This window comes from Sardina pilchardus, chromosome 24, assembly GCF_963854185.1.
Source record: "Sardina pilchardus chromosome 24, fSarPil1.1, whole genome shotgun sequence".
Lineage (NCBI taxonomy): Eukaryota > Metazoa > Chordata > Actinopteri > Clupeiformes > Clupeidae > Sardina > Sardina pilchardus.
This window is the reverse complement of record NC_085017.1, coordinates 18534310-18552730: the sequence shown is the minus strand read 5'-3', so window position 1 is coordinate 18552730 and position 18421 is coordinate 18534310. Positions and strand designations below refer to the sequence as shown.

At 43.5% G+C, this 18421-nt stretch overlaps 1 protein-coding gene across 1 annotated transcript in view; it reads left to right on the top strand.

The window, feature by feature from the left end:
• The first annotated feature begins 991 nt into the window (after window positions 1–991).
• LOC134072787 (semaphorin-6C-like) overlaps window positions 992–18421 on the top strand; it is an 84368-nt gene continuing 66938 nt past the window's right edge. Inside the window, exons 1-2 of the mRNA XM_062529631.1 lie at window positions 992–1143; window positions 12133–12237. The gene's annotated coding sequence lies outside the window, so the exon portion shown is untranslated. The remainder of the gene's footprint in view (window positions 1144–12132; window positions 12238–18421) is intronic.

The following is an 18421-nucleotide window of genomic DNA, read 5'->3' as shown; positions in this document are numbered from 1 at the left end:
GATGGCCCAAGTTGAAGATATTTGAGTAGGCAGCCACAGATTGTCTGAGTTATATAATGCCTTAGAGGTGAAGAAAAAAATGACTCCGGTGTCTTTGAAGATCACATTTGTCTGTGTTGTTATAAAGCTAAGGGTCAAAGTGTGAATCTTTATCTCGCTTCACTTCAGACTGAAACAATCAGTGCCCCTCAAAAAGAGACAGTTTGGCCACCCGCCTTGTTTATGTTCAACTTCTGGTGAACTTGTGAACTTGAAAAAAGAAAGAAAGAAAAGAACAAACAAGGCAAAACAAACAAAAAAAAAGGAAAGAAATAGATGTCAAGTGTTCCCCACCCAAGGACGAAATAGGCTGATATATGCACAGTTTTAAATCCCTTGTGACATCCTCTCCCACAGCCACCTTTGTTGTCTTTACCGATTAGGACTTTACTGAGGGTGTGTAACCCATAGTCTGGCTTCTTCCTGAGTTCACAACAGTCATGGAGTTTCCTTCCTTATGGTCACACAGACAGATGTGAATAAACATGACACCAAGACAATGCATAAAGACGGATTCAGACATAGCCTGTTCTTATTCTAATGGTTCTGAAATGCTGAACATGTAAAGTTTTTGAAAGTTGATTGGTTGTATAAAGGCTGGATTTAATATCTAAAAATAATAATGTAGAAAAGCAATATGCATTCATTTTTCTGATAGCTATCAGCTTAATTTGGTAACTTACTAAAAGGCAGTGCGCTGAAAACGCAGTAGGAGTAGAAGGTTTTTCCAATCAATTTTCAGTTGAGCAAATTGTTACTGTTTAAAGGTAACTGTAACGTACAGTTCTTCTATTATTGGATAGGGGTGGGAGAAACTCCATCCGTAAGTGACCACCCTGCGGCCCCTAATTGGCCGGACGATTTACTCATCCAAAGGATGAGGGCGTGTCTTCGGTGGAAGAGCTCCAAGCCCACAGATGCAGTCAATTCGAACTTCAGCTGCCCGCTGGTGTGTTGTGCTGTGTCGGTGACTTTTGTTGACAGAAGATAAACATTTACCCGACTAAACAACGGATTTTCCTCTCGTCACACCTCTCCGCATCGGGACAACTGGATTACCAATTCTTCTAAAACGTTTTTCTTCACACAAAACCAGGACACAAGGTAAGACTGGACAGCAGCATCGGTTGGCCGCTCAAAACGGTATTGTATTGCATTGTGCCGCGTAGCTTCGCCTACTTTGAAGTTATTGTTGAATGGTGGTCAACATTGCCTCTGAATTTTAGATGTTACTGCTGTGTGGAAGTGGATCTCTGCTTCCGAATTGCTTCTATTCCAGAGCAAAGTTCTGACGGAGGGCAATGTGCTCCAACAGAGCAAAAGTCGGACTGTGGCTATTGCGGCACTAATAGCTTTGAGGTATCAGTCTTGATGACTTGACACGTGAGAATAGGTTTGACATTTGACAAAAACTGCAGTACGGAGAAATCTACACCTGCTAATAATATGTTAAAAAAGGTTTCGAGTAGGCTACGTTATTTGTAAAGACAAACATATTCATCAGCTCACCACCTTTCACGGTCTGCACGCATACCTGATTTTTAGGGCATTGTTTCTAGACCAATTTTCAGTCAGATGATCAGTCCTCGCACCGCGATTTCTAAAACAAAAGGAAATGTTCAAAAGGCAACTTCTGGTTACGCATAGCTTTTTAATGTTCTTTTGCTCGGAAAAACTTCGTATGTTTCGCCCAAGAAGTCGTAGATGAAGGCAGTTCCAAAATTTTGTGTTGTGAATTGCGCGTGTGTTTCGGAATAGCCTATGAGGTCCATATGCTGTGATCTTATCGGTTTCATAGCCTACGATGCAATTGATCTGCCACCTTTAAGGTGTGTGCTTCTGTGGGCATCAAATTAGGACACTGGCAAATATTCTGCTCACACCGATTAGAGTGAAGAGAAATGTGTTTTTTCCCTTTGTGGTCCACATGTCATTATTCATTTCAATATAGGCTGAACAATCTACCATTGCCACTGACCAACATCAGCTGTCTCAATGTGTCCTCCTACCACCACATGCCGTAGCCTGCTTGTGTCAGTGACAGTAATTTAGACACAATACGAAACTAAGAAAAATGAGCAGTTCAGGATTTATTCTACGCCCACCACGCATATCATGACTTTAAATGAAGTAGTCTAAAGCCCAGCCCTGTTTGATTAATCTGTGAAGAGGATTTCAGCTACGGACGGCCAGTTTTTATGAGATCACTCTTATTTTGCGTCATGAACAACACGGCCAGGGCCCCTGCTATGGTTTTATATTGCTTTTAGACTTTCATGTCAAATGAGTTTGGAATTTCCCTTAAATAAAGTTCTCTCGATGAATTGTCTTAAATTCCCCGGTTTGGGTGTTCTTTATTGATCAGACCCAATGTTATCTCAGGGAATGGCTAGAACAAAGCTAAACCACTTGCACCGAGGTGACTGGGATCCCCATTATTTCCTCAAAAATCGCTATCCCGGGACTCGCCTTTGTCTTAATCTTTTGCCTCAATGCGCCGTTTCGCAATCAAAGGGCGGATTTAAAGGCGATTTAATGTTGAGCGTCTGGCCATCTGTAAGAGGCTGGAGAAAACAATGGCTTCAATTACTTGCGTAGATGGCTACTGGGAGTGCGAACAGGGCATTTTATGCCGAATACTGTCCTGCGGCGTTTCATTTATCCAGGGCGCGCAGAAGTGTGACAAAAGCAATTCGTCACTGTTTAATTTGTTACTTTGCATATATTATAAATTTTTATGTCATCCTTTTTGAAGCTGCAATAGTTGTGATAAAAGAGAGGGAGTAAAAGAAAGGTGAGTGGCTTTGCCATCTCCAACTTAAGTTTCAATCATAAGGTATTTTCACTGCCATCCCTACACCTTGAGTGAGACAACTGTAGCCTACGATTTGTCTGAGTTGCCTGATTTTTCGACTTCACTGTAGTGCTGCTGCTTGGTTATTGAGAGATGGTGGGTCACTGTTTGATCAGCTGTCACTGCCACCTGTCAAGCCTTTTCTTCATCCTTTTGGCAAAGCTTTACATGTTGTCAAAATACTATGATGCAAAACAAATCCATCTAACAATATTTTGCGTACACTGTTCTTTTTTTTATTTAACATTGTCATTGGTACACAGAGGCCTGATACAAGTACAGTGCATAATACAGTGAATTATTTAATATTATTTACACACACAGCGACACATTTCAAACGGTCATATTGTAATATGAGAAATCCTCACCAACAACACCTTTAAAACAAAACAAAGAACAATTGCCTGTCGGTTAAATGTGCTCGCTTCGTATTTCATCCTCAGATCCGTTACCATGGGGGCGATATGCCCATTAGCTGAAGCTGGGTGACAAATATGGCACAGTGTGACAGGTTTGGTGGGCGATCATAGATGGGGCTAGCTGCAGGCTGTGTCCATTTAGGTTGTGAGCAACAAGCCCTTGAAACTTCTGTCATCCATTAAGGCTGATCTCCAAAATGGCAACAATTTTCTGTACACAGCGAAAGTGCAATCCATTACTTTATCAGTGTCAGATGACTACAAAATCCTTTGGGGGATACTAACTAGGTGTCTCTGGATAAAAGATAGTCCAGAACCTCCATGGAGACAGCAAGAGGTGGAGTGATGATGAAACACAGTAGGTCAGTCCTGAAGGGTCCAATAAGCTGCACCGCTGTGACAACGGAGGAAATCTGGTTTGGAAATCAACATTTTTTATCTCAAGCCATATGCACTAGAACGAGAATAGTTCCTCAAAACCTCAAGTCAATACACAGTCATTAAAATGAACTTTCAGTTGTTGCCTAGTGTCAAAATGATTATTGAGTTTTAAAGCAGTTCTCAGATAGATCAATATGAAGATGGAAGTGTTGTTGCTGCAACATAACTTGACATACATCAGGAGACTGTTAAAGATTCTCACTGTTAAAGTGCCTATAAGCTAAATATGTCTATAACAGTGTCAGTAATATGTAATGAAAACATTTTGGAGAAGAGATTAACATCTTAACACAACGCCTCAGGCTACTGAAGGATCTCCATATCCACGTTTCCCCCTAAGACTCCTCAAGACCAAACTGACACAAGAACCCTGCCAAACTCTACAAGGGCAACACAGGCTTTCATGAACTTGAGATTTCCTGCCAAACAGCCTCTCATTCACTTAATGATAGTGTATCTCTTCCTGCTTTATTGATTTGTTGTTGGCAAATAAACAGCTCGGAGGATGCAGGGCTGCACAGTTTTGGAGCGAAAAAGAAGGCATATTAGGTTCATAACTTATTGTGTTTGTGTATACTCTGGAGCATGAATAATATCCTATTTTGGCTGAGATGAGGCTCTTGATAAAAGACAAAGCCAAGATAAAAATGATACAAAATGGCCTATATAGACCAGGGTAGATGTTGGTTTACAATCCATGCATGCAATGCATACTACCTCCCATGTCACTTGAGACAGACTGATCCGTGCAGCTTAGTAAAGTTGACAGATGTAATGCAAAGAGGAAGTTGTACCAAACAATCAATGTCAAAAATGTGGACCACATTCCATGGAGGAAAGGAGGCGTTTCCTTGAACAGTGTTAGAATAATCCTATCTGTGGTTGCAATTACTTTAGTTTACATTGCTGCCAACTGCAAGCACAACAGCTGCACTGTTCACAGCTTTTGTATTAGCATGGGCAACGTTATGGTCTTCTTTGTCTTTTGTATGGCTTACTGGCTCATTTCCACATATGTTTTTCTTTTCCGCCTATTTGCTGATTTTCTAGCCGAGGGGCTGAAAGTGCCTTTGCAGGGCAACTGCGTCGGAACGAAGCGTTCCAAGTGTGCAAGGAATGTTTGAGTAGGAGCAGTGAGAGATGGTGGGGGTCAGCTCGTTGGCCGAGAGATCCCACAGAATTCCAGAGAGTCCTGAACTTACTAACTGAGCGTGCTCCGTAGAGAACAGAGCGAGGGAGGGAACAACTTGGGGAAGAAGTATAGAAGAGGAGGAAAGACAAATGAGGCAATGAAAAAGAGTGTTCTGTGAAAGAACACTGGTAATTGTGGCAAAAATGTACAGAGGAATTCATCCACGTAAACAAATTTTAAAACAGTATGTCCAACCACACACATGAACATTCACTGTCTGTCTTGTACTCCCATGCACAAATTCTTCTAGTCTCGTCTGGTAAAACCTGGCATTTTTTGTTCGTGACTGCTTCTGCTTGAGCAACATGTTTCACTTTCAGAAATTGGAATGGGATAAAAAAGTGGTTGTATGTCTGCTGAAGCAAACGCCTGAGTGTTCAAAGCAGAGCTATTACACTCTATCCCCCCCCCCCCAATTTTTTTTACCACGTGCTGGTTAAGCCAATGAGCTATAAGCACAGATATGAACAAAATAAATGAAATGGCTAATGAAGAGAAAATAGGTGTTGGTCTTTGTTACGGACCTGACCCAAACATCTGGTTTGTATTCCTCTCTGAGGAGAGGCGGAGGGAATAAGTCACATTCATGTTCCTGATAGCCCTGTGGGGCTATTTTTAACCCTGTTGGCGTGAGATGGGTGACAAGGGTCAGAGGATCTTTGGGAACTTCCATAGAAGCTTGCCACAGCTTCCAAACAAACATGTTGTTGTAGGGTAGTTGGTACTATTCGCTCAAAAACACAGTCCACATAGGAAGTAAAGCATGAATAAAGAGTAGAGAAGGAAGTAAGAGACATTTTAGATATGCGCCGGGAAATAAATGTGAATGTATGCAAAGATATTTTTGGGAATGCAGGACAACAGTCACTCAAAAGAGAAAAGGCGGCCTAGCTCAATGAGCAGATGTCTGCGGGAAGTGTTGAGAATTGGCAGAAAAATTGCAATTCACTCAGCTGTGTGTGTGTGTGCGTGTGTGTGTGTGTGTGTGTGTGTGTGTGTGTCCCTCAGCCACAGCCACACACTGTGCCTTTCCATTGATTCATAATGTATGATCTGGATTAGCCAACAACACATCACAAGTCCATAGATTGTTTCAGAAAGCAACATCTCCACATGTTGTGCTGTTGTTGGTGTTTGAACCTAGTTTCATGAGCGGAACTGTGAAATAAAGATGGTGACACAGACACTCATGAATGATGGATACAGTATGTTGATCATTAATGATGATTAGCCTATCGGTAGAAGTCGAGAGGGATCGAGAGGGAGAGAGAGGGAGAGAGAGGGAGAGAGAGGGAGAGAGAGGGAGAGAGAGGGAGAGAGAATGAGTTATCAGGGCAGGCATTGTCTGCGGTGGAAGGTTGGGCTTCAATCTCAGCCTCTCTTGCCCCCGGGTCTGTCTGAGGTCATCCATCGCGGAGGCCTGCTGATGGCGAGCATCAGTCATTCTGGCGCTGTGCTGGTGTGGAGTTCTAATGGCCCCTATCTGTGTGATCATCTGCCTGCAAGATTGCTCCCCGAAGGCCCAACTATTACCGATCAGATCTGATGTATGCACACAGCCCCCGAGAGACGGGATGAGATATGAGGCAGGGAAAGGGCGAGAGACAGAGAGAGAGAGAGAGAAAGCCCAGGGAGTGAGACGATTTTCCTCTTGAGAACGTCTCACTTTAGAGACATCTCATTTATTTTCCACACTGAATCTATGCCTGTGCTTTGTATGCATGTGATGGTTTTGGAACTGCTTGGAATCTTGGTTTTCTTTTAGTTTCGGGCAAAGATTTGATGATGCACAGAAGAACTGGGACATACAAATCTAACAGCAATGTATATTTAGTTAAAACCCCTCTGTGCATAGGAGTATCTCATTCTCTCTATGACAACAACTCTTAACATATGAAGGCCCAGTACAGACCAACTCACACACTGAATCTGACTGGCCCTTCTTTCCTTGCTCCCATCGTGTAAAGCTGAACTGTATTAAATGTCGCCAGCATCTGAGATATTTCCTCTGAGGCTCAGGCGGTGTCAGTGTTGTTTGATTGAGCTGTCCCTCCTCCACCGAGGTGAGATGAACAGCCTGTCACTTTCCTCCGACCCCGACCATCTTAGGAGGTCACAGAGGTGGCACTAAAATAAGAATCGGGAGGATTCTGTTCCTGGATGGAATGTTAAAAACAAGTCGTCCTCCCCTACTTATGGAAGCAAGGTGTCAATTTCGAGATATCTTCGATAGTGTCTCCTTGGCCGCATTAATTGCATGGCAGTGCTATTGACGCTTGCTGTTCCAATCATGTATCATATCGGTTAATGCATGACTGCATACCATAAATACAAAGACAGTGGGAATAATTGATCCATGCGTGTTAAACCATATTATATAAATTGTGTTATATACAGAGATTTTTGAAGTCACTGAGAAAACACTGAGCATTAAGTATTTGTTTGTGTCTTTCATCTTAGACCCAAATCAGTTGTAAACAGCGTCCTTTCAAGAAAACATTGCTGTACTGGTGGCTCTGATGATGACCTTTACATACTTATCCTCGTAGCACAACTGCAATCCATCGACCGTTGAAGCTAGAGTTGATGAATTGATGCCCTTTTGCTGGAACAGCCAGATCAACTGAACACTTGGGCTTTTCCCTGGCTGTGGTAAGGTCATTAGGTGGCAGGGGTAAAGCAAGGTGAGTTTGGCAGCAGAGGGAGAGCGAGGCAGCTTTAATCTCAGGCCAGCGCTCCTGTCTGTGTCAGACGGTGGGTTCACCGAGCTGGGACAAGATCAGAAAAGTGGGGGATATATAGTTCATTATCTCATGCTGGATAGGGCCAGGAGAAAGGATGGTACCAAAAAAAGCACTGTAGTCTGAGACAGACTACGGTTCCTTGATCAAGCGTGGAGAAATCGATTCTCCGTTGCTCTTTCAGTGGCTCTCATTGTCTTTCTCTCCCTCAGTCATTCTCAATCACATTCCTTTTCTTACTCTCTCTTTCTCTTTCTCTTTCTCTTTCTCTCTCTCTCTCTCTCTCTCTCTCTCTCTCTCTCTCTCTCTCTCTCTCGTTCTCTCCTTATCTGTTCAGATTTGCCAAGTCCCCAAAGGGACTTTGTAGCCCTGCCAATGGTATTATATAGATAATCATGAAATCCCCAGGATAGGCCCCCAGGATAGGGACCACAACCAAAGATCTTGAGCGTCTTTTTTTTGCAACATGTGGACAGGGGAAAGATTGCATTTGTGCTGGGCCCTCGTACAGAAAAAGAACATCTGCCAGAGATGCAAACATAAACCATGCCACTTTTCATGTGCAGAAGTGTTGATAAACAAAAAACAAATGCACTGTAAAATGCTGAATGTTTTCCCCTTTCAACTGGACTTCAGACAACACAGACTCTTTTGTGTTTCCAGACTTAGCCTCGGGGCTAAATGGAACACCTGTGGATGTCTATAGTTATCTGAGGACAAGATACCCTCTTTGGCTTTTACTACGGGTGAATCAGGGTGCCACCAACAGATACCCTCTCTTTCTTTGTCCTCAGGTCATTCGGTATTGTGTAGTTGATTAATCGCCCTTGTCCGAAGTGGGCAGACTTAACCGGTCATCATCCAGGATCAAGCAACAGGAGACTGGATCAGTGCTGGGAATTAGGCCTAAAGACTACTATGAAATTAGTGCAATCAGGAGCCAGTTTCAGCATCTCCGTTGTAATGGAAGAGCAGCAACTGTTTGTTTTCTTGGCTGTCCATTGTTCCAGTTGGAAGGTCTTATTTTCTTTAATGAGGAAGAGACACAGGATGTGTCCCAGTCCGAATAGATTTTTTATGAGGATTTCCTTCTCAATTATGTGAAATTCAAGCGTGAACCTGAACTGCTCTTTTCTTGTTCATATGCCATTATCCTCAGTTGTGGAAACAAAGCAGACATTTCTCTGTTGAAATCTCAATTATCGTTCACATTTGGAAATATTGGAATAATGTGTGATATGAGTAGCCTTTTGCATCTGTCGTGGAGGAATTGCTTGAAAGGTATGCATGGTCCAATTCCATAATTGGTCATGATTCCTTTGTGGCACAGACTCATTTTTTGTGGCTTTGTCATGGTTGTAATGGTGTGATGGTTCTAAACACTGTTCTAATGTTAATGTGCATGTCTGCTTTTGTGTGTGTGTGTGTGTGTGTGTGTGTGTGTGTGTGTGTGTGTGTGTGTGTGTGTGTGTGTGTGTGTGTGTGTGTGTGTGTGTGTGTGTGTGTGTGTGTGTGTGTGTCTGTGTGTGTCTGTGTGTGTTTAGTAAATAATAATGTGATGGGGATGTTAGAGATTAGTCACATATTTGGTTTTGCACAGATCTGACCCTGAATGCGTACACCTACGAGCCAGCAGCAAGCCTAATCAGAACATTCCACAAGCTTGGCTAATTGTGAATTACGAGACCCCTCACTGTTCGCCGATGCACAGATAGGGGGCTTTCACCGGGAGGAAACAGGAAAAAGACTCTGTCGTGGAAACAGAGCCACAATCCTGTAGTCTTTTATAACCCATCAGAGCAGATCCCAAGAGAAAGGCTAGGATGGTTCCATTGTGAGGGTTGTTAACCTGCTCACCCTAGACATGCACCTCAGGTGAAAACCGCAGATGTTAAATACCACATCTTGAAAGCAGGACAGACCCAAAATCCAGCACATTGCCTCCCGATGGACTCTAGGCTGCTATGTATTTATACAGAGGGATATTTTGTGCTTTGCAGAAATTGCTGTATATTTAAAGAAACCTTTCTCAGGTTTGACATGCAAGACTGCTCCTACAGGCAGTAGGGTGCCGCCGCTCCATCCTGCCCAAACAGATACCCCGCTTTTCCAAATCCAGTGAGGCAAAAAATTATGAAGCTTTTGAAAACGAGAATGCTTCTTGGTTGAGGAACTTCTGAAGATGGACTCAAAGGCAAATGATAGCAAGGGCACTAAAATTCAAAACACTTAATTAACACACGGATGGAACTGACCACTGAGTCAAGCAGTGCAGAGCTCACATTGGATGCATGCAATGTGTGTACCCTTACAGAAAAAAATATGTTATTTTTATCACAGAGAACAGCTATAAAAATAGATGTGAAACAAAGATTGAAAAAGGCACACAGCAATTAATCCCATGTAACCTTTAAATTGCTGGAAGCAATGAGTTTTCTCCTTATCTTCCTCAGTGTGCTGATGCAATGTCAACGAAAAAGCTTTGAATCAGAGCCTCATAGAAGTAGAGTAGCTTGGACGAATATTTGTTGTTTTACACTTTTTTTACACAGTTTTTATTGTAAAACTGAGAGTAGAGGATTGATATCTGGGATTATGCCATTTTATATAATCCTGTCCTAATGTGGGAATCCACTAAAATTGATCTCATTCTGTCACATGCAATATATTCCAGTTTATGTGACCTTATTTAACCCTTAATTGGCATTCATGATGAAGTCAGTGATAAAAGAGTTCAACTAAAATGTCTGCCTATTAAAAGGAAGGTCTTTTAAGCCTACTCAGCCATATGGACTAGGTTTCTATTTGTTTCACGGCTCCTTTTTGATCCAGTATAGCATAGCAAGTGAATACAAGAAACAGACACATCTGTACCTAAGACATATAATTAAACGATGCTGTGCTCTTCTAATGGCTAGACATTATTACTATTGACACTGAATTCTCACAGCATGCTTTAACAATGAGAGTGGGAGACAAAGAAGCAGAAATCATTTCACTCTAAAAGTAGACGACACAATGAGAACAGCCGTGTAAATATTCCCACAGGCAATGTCGAAGAAAGCTGCGTCTAACAGAATAAACACAATGATTGATTAGGCTATTTGGCTTTTTTTCTGTCTAGATATGTGCTGATAGTGTCTCTACCACACTTGTGAATCATGATTTATTCTATGTAAGGCTAGGGTTTAATGGAGACTGATGTAGACATACTGCCTCTCATCCTTCATGATGCAGAGTTGCTCGCAGACCCTTGTTGCCTCTCTTCTTGTGATCTTCATTTGGCAACAACTCACAAACCCACACATTTGATATTTTCGGTCCACTTTATGGGGTTGGAGACATATATTTTTTTCCCGTTTTTGTTTCTACATTTGCTGTTCTGCCGTCTCCCATTGCCTGAGCTGCCTCCCTGTCAGAGCACATGGAGTTGATCCCTCACTGCTCTGTTCCAGGGACCGCTGTCTTCAACAGAGGCAGGCCAGCTGAAGGAGTCATTTCCTCTGACTCAGATGCGGAGTTTGTCCAGCAGTGTGTGTGTGTGTGTGTGTGTGTGTGTGTGTGTGTGTGTGTGTGTGTGTGTGTGTGTGTGTGTGTGTGTGTGTGTGTGTGTGTGTGTGTGTGTGTGTGTGTGTGTGTGTGTGTGTGTCTGTGTGTCTGTGTGTCTGTGTGTCTGTGTGTCTGTGTGTCTGTGTGTCTCTGTGCGTGTGTATGTGTTTTGAAGGAGAGGGTGTTGTGTGAGAATTCTCCATCTATCCTCTCCTCTTTTTTCCCTTCCCCCACCTACCCACCCACCTCACACACCTCTCCCCAGAACAGCTGCATCAAAGTCCCCCTAGAAACGTAATCAGGAAGTAGTCATAGGCAGGCAGCCGGCTCCCCTGCAACGCGAGGGGCTAACTGCTTGGCCCAGTGAAACACCTTCTGGAAACTTCAAACAAGGCTGTGCTGCCCGCTTTGAACTCCATATGGTGTGAACTCCACATTTTGTTGGGCCCCTGATGTTAAGTTGGAGAGAGGGGATTGCACAGGTTATGTGAACTGAACTCTTTTCTTAAGTTTTTAAACAAAATAAAAGCCTACCCCTCAAGAAACGGTTGCGGCCGTTAAAAGGGGTCAGTGATATGACCTACTGACCCCCTTACTAAAGGGCTATTCAGAGGAGAAGTAAGTTGGATTTACGCTAATGGTGAACATTTGACCTTAATTGAATGAAAAGCTGGCAACTGTTGGACGTAGGGAAACAAGCAAGAAAATACCTCATTAGCTAAAGCTGTTTCTTTTTTTTCTGGCAAGAAAATCAAGCTACCAGGTCGACTACTAAGCACTCCAGCCCTCTGTCAAGCAGTTTTATCTGAATCAATGTTCAGATACATTTTTATTCCATGTAGTGCTACAACTGAACATATTGTAATTATTTCCTGTTCTATGCCACTTTTTCCACAGACACAAGGTCACAAGGTTTAATGCCAATAGAAGACCTGCATTTCGGCGAGGATAAAGAGCTGAAGATCATCCCACTCGTGGCTTTCGCAGTGTTGACAGGCTAAGGTAAGGACATCCAAAATTCGACATATGTACATGAAGCATCTAAACCAGAGATGTTCAAAGCACTGGGGACTTATGGAAGAGCAGGCCCGAAAAGCTGGGATTGCTAAGGAGTCAGCAGGGTGTCATATAAGGTTAGAGATTATGGTGACAGCTCTTTAAGTTACGCTGCAGAAAAAAAAAGACGTACATTTTGTAACGACAGATTGTTTCATAGGTCCACATGATCCGCTTCTTGTAATCCGGACCCATAAATAAGAACACGCCACCATCGTCTGCACACTTGTGTGAACTTTTTTGTTTGTACTGTGACCCCGTCTCCCTTTATCACTGACTGCCTGAAGGCTGAAACGGAATCCCACTGGAGCACCTCTAACCTGTTTTTGGGGGCGGAAAGTTTCTAATCGTTTCTTTTCTTGTGTGTGTGTGTCTGTATGCTCAGGCTCTTGTTCTTATCTAGGGCGATTGTTATTTCAGTGCAGTTAAGTACTTCTCTCAGGAGAACCACATGGTCACCTCTACTACAATCACACACACACACACACACACACACACACACACCCTTAACTCAAATACCCATACAGGAGCTTTGAAACGAAAAGAAAATGGTGAAGAGAAGTAATGTTGAAAAAGTGGGTTGATGTAGGAGTAAAGAGCATAGCAACCCTGCCTGAAAACCTCTTTGGACTTTTCAAACTATGAATAACTTGTTGCATCACACGAAACAGTTAATTATTCAAGGCTCATGTTTATTTTACAGCATTTGTGCTGTCTACACGTGAGGTCAGCTTTTACCGGACCCACCCTTTTACGCCAACTCAGCTGACAGATTGTGTTAGAGGAAAACTGTATCAACCCTTGAAATATTGAATCATTTAAATAGGCCCCCGCTGTTCGAGCGTCACTGGGGTTGGTTGCGATTCAAGACGATGCTGGCAGGTCTGTTCACAGAAATTGAGTTTAAGTTACCGAGCGCTGTGGCTTCTTTGGCGTAGCTTGCCTAGAGAGAGAGAGAGATGAATCTGTCTCAATGACAGGTTTGATTTATTTCTTCAATCACATTGCGGCGGATCGGCGGGTAGGTGCAGTAGTGTGCTTAGTGATCTCTGCTGTTCTATTGTAGAACTGGCGCAAACTCTCAGCTCTTGAGAGAGAGTGAGCAAGAGAGAGAGAGAGAGAGAGAGAGAGAGAGAGAGAGAGAGAGAGAGAGAGAGAGAGAGAGAGAGAGAGAGAGAGAGAGAGAGAGACAGAGGTGCGTTCAAAAAGCAAACAGTTCATTTCAGAAAGTGCTCCGTTTTGTGAAAAGCTTTGCAGAGCCTCCAATTTGCCTTATTGTTGCAGCCCTTCCGCTCCATTGCCACTCCGAAAGCCCCGCTATTTATTTAATTGCTCCATTGCACACGCAGATTGACTACAGGAGGTATGTCTACACTGGGGTCACCAACCTGTAAAAAAGTATTAAATTAAACATTCTGTGAAGATGGAAATCTCTAAAATGGTGAAAAATGCGGCTGCTCGATGAAGGTGAACCTTTTTTCTTCTTGTTTAAACGCTTCCTGGAACGTGTTCCAGGTCTAATCTCGTTTCAAAGAATTTGAGGTGGCCTGTTGAGTAGATGCAGATTTTGCATACAATTGCTGAGGTAGACTGTTGCTAGCAGACAGACGTGGACTCTGAGGACCAGCGAATTGTTTTAGCTTGTGCTTCGTTCCTAATCAGCTTGACTGAAGGGAGGCTGCTGCTTGTTATTCATTTCCTCTCTGTTGATGAAAATAGTATAGTCTACACTTAACTGCTCTTTGTACTGTTTGGGTTCATACAAGGTCTGTTGGGGTATATTTTTTACTTAGATCTGGTTAGTGTTTTGTCTTGCCAGGCTTTGGAAGTGGGATAGACGGGTGTAAAAAGGGGACATGGCAGGATTGTTGTGTGGCACTCCCATGACCCCAAAGATCTTTTTAACGGTCAGGAGATTTGGGCCCTTGCTTTACCAACTGGACCAATCGGATGCACAGTCACACATAGAGGTCAGGGAGTGCATTGGTTATCCCTGTTGCTTGGTCAGTTGTTAATTGGCGCAGAGTTTTCTCATGAATTTAGAGGTGAAAGGTGAATTTGACAGAAAACGCAGAAGGCTTTATCGGAAGGTCCCTATTGTCACTGTTAGCCAATTCCTGTCAACTGGCGCTTGTCAACGGGCTCTTTTTTTTAGCTTGCCTATTTCTCCCTTAGATAACATTTCATGGCTCCAAGGTACCAGGTTTGTCTTCTTCATACTGGTGCATTATTCATAGGTAATCCCGGCCCTTTTTTTATTTGACATTATGAAACCTTACTGTGGTCGATGCATGCCCCAGCGCACATGTCATGTAAGCGGCGGAGAGGTTGTTTGTTGGAGGTGCATCAATGTCATCTCGGTAGCCTGGGCATGTCCCGAGAAACCATATGCTCAATTTGATCCCCGGCCTCAAATCTGGCCAGGGAGGGTAATGGGATGTAGGCTATGCACTGGCGTCCGCGATGCTCTTAAGCCCATGTGGTTAAAATGCAGGGAGGACTTAATCCGACAGGTCTGGATGGGTCCGGGGTGAAGGAAGGAGCCCTCGGTGCGTACGGGCGGGTGGGGATGAGGAGGAGGAGGGATATCAGGGAGGGAGGGAGGGAGGGTGGGAGGAGGGGTATCTTTCAACCGTCTGTGGATTAGACAGGATTGGATCAACCCCCCATTCAGCATGGTAAACCTCCCTCCCGTAGCCAGATGGAGAATGTCCATGTGAAGGTATTTCCTTTTATTTGAAAGGTCATAGGCAACGTTATGGGAGATGATAGCAGAGCTCTCCAGGTTGCACATTTTATTTATTAGTGTATTTGTATTCTAGCACAGCCTATGGGAATTTTAAAAGTGCTGGGCCAGTGTCAGTGGCTATGTATTATTCAGGCATTAAGTAAAGACGGCCTGCAATGTTCTACCAAGTGACCAGCGCACTGGTTGAATTAATAGTTGACTAATGGATTAAGTGTAGCTTTGAGACATCAGACCATGACATTATAATGATAAAGACCGTGTGAGTCTGTGCGAGTTGAGTCTGAATAAGGAGTACATGAAAAGTCCATTTGAATAGAGCAGTAGACTGTATATGAGAGTCCTTAATTAGATATAACAGGGAAGCCATTAGAATGAAGCTGAATACGATAAAGGGGGCATTTAAGAATCCTTTTACACTGCATCGATCTCTGAGGCATTTTGTTCAAAACCGTGCGCATTCCTCTCCTCTCAAGTCAACCTCAGAGAACACGTACGACTCTCTACTCTGCAAAGTGTTGCTGTGAATGGCTCATAATGACTCAAATGACAGGCCAGGTAACACCTGCTCGCTTCCTGAGTCTGAAAGAGTAAGAAAAAATGGCATGAAAATGCCACCCATCCTTAAAAGGCTTTTTACCTCCTCACATTAGCCTCTCCATTAATCCTATCCTGCGTGCTTAAGCATCCTTAGGCCGTGAATAGTGATTTAGGGGCCTGTAATTCCTATGGTCTGTGTGTTCTGTTGCAGCAGATTCTGCACCATTTTCGGTGTGTCATGCCAGGCCTTTAAGTCCTGCCAGCTTCCAGAACATGTGCCTTAGTAGTTGCGCTGTGCTAAAAAAAATCCAGAGAGCAGTCTTTCTCTGGGTTGCCTGCTTTGATGGAAAAGCAAGGTACTTTTGCCTCTTGAAGTTCTTGGTTTTGAGATTTTCCCCCGCAAGGTAGACTCTCAGAAACTAGAGTTACTTTTAGTTTTGACATGTATGTTTTGCCATTTTTCTGAAATGCCATTATTGTTATAGACATAAAACAATTTTCTGAAATAATTTCTGCAAAGAAATAACAAATTAGATTGTTTACATAATAGCAGTTTGTAGATGGACCCCTTATGCGCTCAGCATCCACCACTACCTACTCATCTGCTTCTGAATGACTTTGGGCGCGGTCAGGACCGCGAAACTGTTTCCATAATGACTTAAGCACTGAACGGAACCTTGGCATTAAATAAGTTCCAGTTCCACATATTGGCGACTCCTGTCACCCGTATCATCTGTTGCCAGGTGCACATCCGCTGCCAAGGATCATTCTGATAATTAAAATCAGTAGAACCAGGTGATGTGGATTCATACAAAGCTGTTAGTGGGATTGGATGACACACACTGACACCTTGCCAAAATTGAAGTTGTGAATGCGGTGTTTGTGGGTGTCAGGCTCTCTGTTGCATCAGGTTGTTTTTTTGCCATTGCTGAGGTCTGTGTGTGAGTGTTTGTACGTGTATGTGTGCAAAATGTGTTAAGATTTGCTAATAGTAGTGGTAGTTCAAAGCAAGTCAGTGTCATAGGGAGCTGAAAGCTGTACTTTAAACTATTTCTGTAAGATCACAGACCCTTCTGAGTTTGGCAAGGCAGGTAAAATATCTGATCTTTCATCTATCATCAATTTTTTCTTCTAACGTTTTTTTAAAGATACGCTTAATTGCAGAGATTTTTGTTATGGAGGTTGTCTGAGGACTTACACAAAAGCCAGCCATTATTGCGTGCTACCATGTGAAATTCTTGCCCCTCATCACTCAATGTTTTTTTTTCGATAATTAACTAAAATGTGTTGCTCACATAGGGTATATTAAATTGGCCTTCACTAATGAAATCTGTCAGTGGACGCATAATGGCGGTCTTTTTTTTTGTGTGTGTGCTGTGAAATAGTTTTCTCTCTCCCAAAGAGGAGGACGGCGCTTGAACCGTATTCAAAGGTCATTCTTTATCTGGGCTTCGAGTATGAGAAAATTAGTGATCTTCTTCTCAACTCTACGGGAGCCTCCTCCCATATGTGGGATGAAGGGGGTTGGGAGGGTTTGGGGGAGGGTGTGTGTGTGTGTGTCTGTGTGGGGGGTCCTTTAATGACTGTAGCCACTGGTGAATTACTTCTGACACGCCGTCACTTGACAGCATCAGCCCACCAACTTGAGTCCTCTCGCCGGACCGGTTCTTTCCCTCATCTCGGCCCTCGCCAAGGTAGCCGCCCGTTTGAGTTTGTTTAATGGAGTAGACCTATTTGTGAGCTAGCAGAAGATTGCCTGTTCATTTAAAAGAAGAAGAAAAAAAGGAAAAACAATCAGGAGAACAAATTAAAACAAAAGAGCAATTACACATTGAGAGGCCATTACCCCCCCCCCCCCCCCCCCCTCCCCTCCCCCAATCCCACCCACCACCCTCAACCGACCCCACACCATGTGAAAGCTCAGGCCATCTCATTTGTCTAATGGAAGGAAGCTTAACGCACCCCCTCACCTCCTCCTAAAATGTCATTAATTACCCAAAGTGGACCCCTAGGGCTCTGCAGAGTATTTTCTCTCCTCTTCCTCTCCTCGTGTCTTTTTGGGTGCGTGAGTGAAGATGCTTATGAAAATCGCTGCTCTCACTGCCGAAGCGAGTGCTGGTCGGTACGGTACTCTGTACTGCACTGAGGGTTCTCTCTAGACTGAGCTGATTGAGAACAAGAAGAAGAAGAAAAAAAAACAAACCAAAGCACTTAACACCCATTGGTCTGTCTCAATAAATCAAATGTTTTTTTGAAAGTCCTCCTTTGTTCGGGCATGTAATGTGCGTACTGCATAGCACTTAAGTCCTCTGCAGTATTTTGGTCTGTACATTCATTTAGCTCATAGACACAGTTATGAGTCATTCTGTAGGCTGAAAGCCAGCAGCCCCTGAGAAGACCAACCGAACGCAAAATAGCTCTTCTCCCATTCAATTTCTTTTGTGCCATATTGTGTAGCATCACGGTGAATCGAAAAACCCCTCTCCATTTTCCTCGTCCTCCGAGAAAAAGCACTTTCCGTACCTGCTCATTTTGCAAGTGGAGGCCTTTTGTCTTCTGCTTCCCTGGCTCTGCGTCTTCGTCGTCGTCTCCCCGTTTCCTGTTCAGTGCCTTCCCATCTATTGATGTCTCATCTGAGCGGTCGGCCCTGTCACCGAGCCTCACCTCAGTTGACAGGTGACAACTAGGTGTTCCACCTGTTATCACTCCATCATTCCGGGGGAACACACCTGCTATTGTTCTGCTGCTGTTTTTCCTCGGCGTCGCCTCCTCTCTTGTTTGTTGATGCCGTTGCGTCACCTCCTGCGACAGAGGAGGAGTCGCTCCCCTCTTCTGTCTTTCTTT